This window comes from Procambarus clarkii, chromosome 4, assembly GCF_040958095.1.
Source record: "Procambarus clarkii isolate CNS0578487 chromosome 4, FALCON_Pclarkii_2.0, whole genome shotgun sequence".
Taxonomy (NCBI): Eukaryota; Metazoa; Arthropoda; class Malacostraca; order Decapoda; family Cambaridae; genus Procambarus; species Procambarus clarkii.
Window position 1 is genome coordinate 31,215,545 of NC_091153.1, and position 3,569 is coordinate 31,219,113.

Genomic DNA, 3,569 nt, shown 5'->3' on the forward strand with positions numbered 1-3,569 from the left:
TCTAGCCTCAGGCAGCTCCCTCTAGCCTCAGGCTCAGGCAGCTCCGCTTTCCCCCAGGAAGTTCCGTCTAGCCTCATGCAGCTCCGTCTAGCCTCTGGTAGATTGCTCTCTCTCTGAGGCACCGTGTACCTTTGTATAGATTAAACCTGAAGATAGAATTTTTTAAATCTTTATAATTCTAACTATAATCAGACTTACCTCTTCTGTTGGTTTTAAGAGGACTACTGAGACGAGCCATTGCAAAAGTTCAGTTGTGCATTTCAATGAAGATGTATTCAAGCAATAGTATTAGTTGGAATTGGAATAATAATAAGTTTACCGTCAGCCAGGCACTTAATTTATTCAGATCAATAACATTATGTTCAATAATATGATTATTTTGATTAAATTTGTTTTCCTTCATTATCATTATTATTATTGGTAGTAGTAGTAGTAGATGTAGTATTTTATATATATATATATATATATATATATATATATATATATATATATATATATATATATATATATATATATATATATATATATATATATATATATATATATATATATATATATATATATATATATATATATATATATATATATATATATATATATATATATATATATATATATATGTCGTACCTAGTAGCCAGAACTCACTTCTCAGCCTACTATGCAAGGCCCGATTTGCCTAATAAGCCAAGTTTTCATGAATTAATGTTTTTTCGTCTACCTAACCTACCTAACCTAACCTAACCTAGCATTTTTTATCTACCTAACCTAACCTTACCTATATATATAGGTTAGGTTAGGTTAGGTAGGGTTGGTTAGGTTCGGTCATATATCTACGTTAATTTTAACTTCAATAAACAAAAATTGACCTCATACATAATAAAATGGGTAGCTTTATCATTTCATAAGAAAAAAATTAGAAAAAATATATTAATTCAGGAAAACTTGGCTTATTAGGCAAATCGGGCCTTGAATAGTAGGCCAAAAAGTGAGTTCTGGCTACTAGGTACGACATATATATATATATATATATATATATATATATATATATATATATATATATATATATATATATATATATATATATATATATGTCGTACCTAGTTCAATGTTCTACTACTAGGCTACTAGGTACGACATATATATATATATATATATATATATATATATATATATATATATATATATATATATATGTCGTACCTAGTAGCCAGAACTCATTTATCAGCCTATTATGCAAGGCCCGATTTGCCTAATAAACCAAGTTTTCATGAATTAATTGTTTTTCGACTACCTAACCTACCTAACCTGACCTAACCTAACTTTTTCGGCTACCTAACCAAACCTAACCTATAAAGATAGGTTAGGTTAGGTTAGGTAGGGTTGGTTAGGTTCGGTCATATATCTACGTTAATTTTAACTCCAATAAAATAAAATTAACCTCATACATAATGAAATAGGTAGCTTTATCATTTCATAAGAAAAAAATTAGAAAAAATATATTAATTAAGGAAAACTTGGCTTATTAGGCAAATCGGGCCTTGAATAGTAGGCCAAAAAGTGAGTTCTGGCTACTAGGTACGACATATATATATATATATATATATATATATATATATATATATATATATATATATATATATATATATATATATATATATATATATATATATATATATATATATATATATATATATATATATATATATATATATATATATATATATATATATATATATATATATATATATATATATATATATATATATATATATATATATATATATATATATATATATATATATATATATATATATATATATATATATATATATATATATATATATATATATATATATATATATATATATATATATATATATATATATATATATATATATATATATATATATATATATATATATATATATATATATATATATATATATATATATATATATATATATATATATATATATATATATATATATATATATATATATATATATATATATATATATATATATATATATATATATATATATATATATATATATATATATATATATATATATATATATATATATATATATATATATATATATATATATATATATATATATATATATATATATATATATATATATATATATATATATATATATATATATATATATATATATATATATATATATATATATATATATATATATATATATATATATATATATATATATATATATATATATATATATATATATATATATATATATATATATATATATATATATACTGGATGCGCGGGCTGGCGGACACGTGAGGAGGCTCATTGTTTATCGAGCCAGTACCTAGTGACATCCCGACGTCACCGTACCTAGCCTTTACAAGGTGCTGTGTGAATGTCCTGGGAAGGTGCAAGAGTGGCGGGAAGTGTCTAGAGTGGACCATCTCAACAAAAACTGATCAAAAAGTTGGATTTAGTGTGGAATCGAAAGAGAGTGAGGGCCACGCTGACGCCCTGTAGGGCTCCCATGGGGAATGTGTTCGTTGTTGTGCGGTCAGGCGAAAGGGGGGGGGGGGGGAACCCGTGAGCCACCCAGTGTTCAGAGAAATTTGTTTAGGGAAAGAACGAAAAGAAAAAATCAGCAATCGTGTTTAGACTTAATAGCCTGTCAGATTACAAGTGAATTATTCATTCACCATTGTGCAGGGATATACAATAAAATTGTACCAGTGTTTAAATGTCACCCCTGACAACCCCTCAAGCCGAGCAGTGCCCTGTTACCCTGCCCACCGCACCACTGTACCTCCTGACACCCCACCACTCCGCCAACCCTGCAACCTGGCGTCTGGAAGCCACTCATTCACCGCCCACACAGTACTTGTTGCAGAGATGTGTTACCCACTAGGCACCTAGACATGACATAGTTCACAGCAGGCATTCAGGTTCCTCCCAAGAGGGACAAAGACACAAGTACTCATGTGAGTGGTTAGTGCGACGGACAGCTAACCTCCCACCCCTTAGCCCCTTAGCCACCACACGTGTCCACCTTCCTCCGCCACGCCCAGGGCCTGCCAGCTGGGTGGACAGCGCTTCGGATTCGTATTCCTGAGGTTCTGGGTTCGATCCCCGGTGGAGGCGGAGACAAATGGGCAAAAATTTGCTTTCACCCTAGTGCCCCTGTTACCTAGCAGTAAACAGGTACCTGGGAGTTAGACAGCTGCTACGGGCTGCTTCCTGGGATGTGTAACAAAAAGGAGGCCTGGTCGAGGACCGGGCCGCTGGGACGCTAAGCCCCAAAATCATCTCAAGATAACCAGGAAAGGCCCGCTGATGTCTCAGCTCGCCCGGGGAATGGAGAGGACTTTTCCAACTAACCAGGAACCTCAGCCAAGAACACGGTCCTGAGAACAATGCACCCAGACGGGCATCCAGAGGGGCACCCAGAGGAACGTGTCGGATTTGTGACGAATCCCACAACATTAAAAACGATGGAACCCTATACAGACACAACAACTGTGAGGGTTCACAGACGGTACCTGTAGAGAGAGAAGGCCCACAGGTCCCCCCG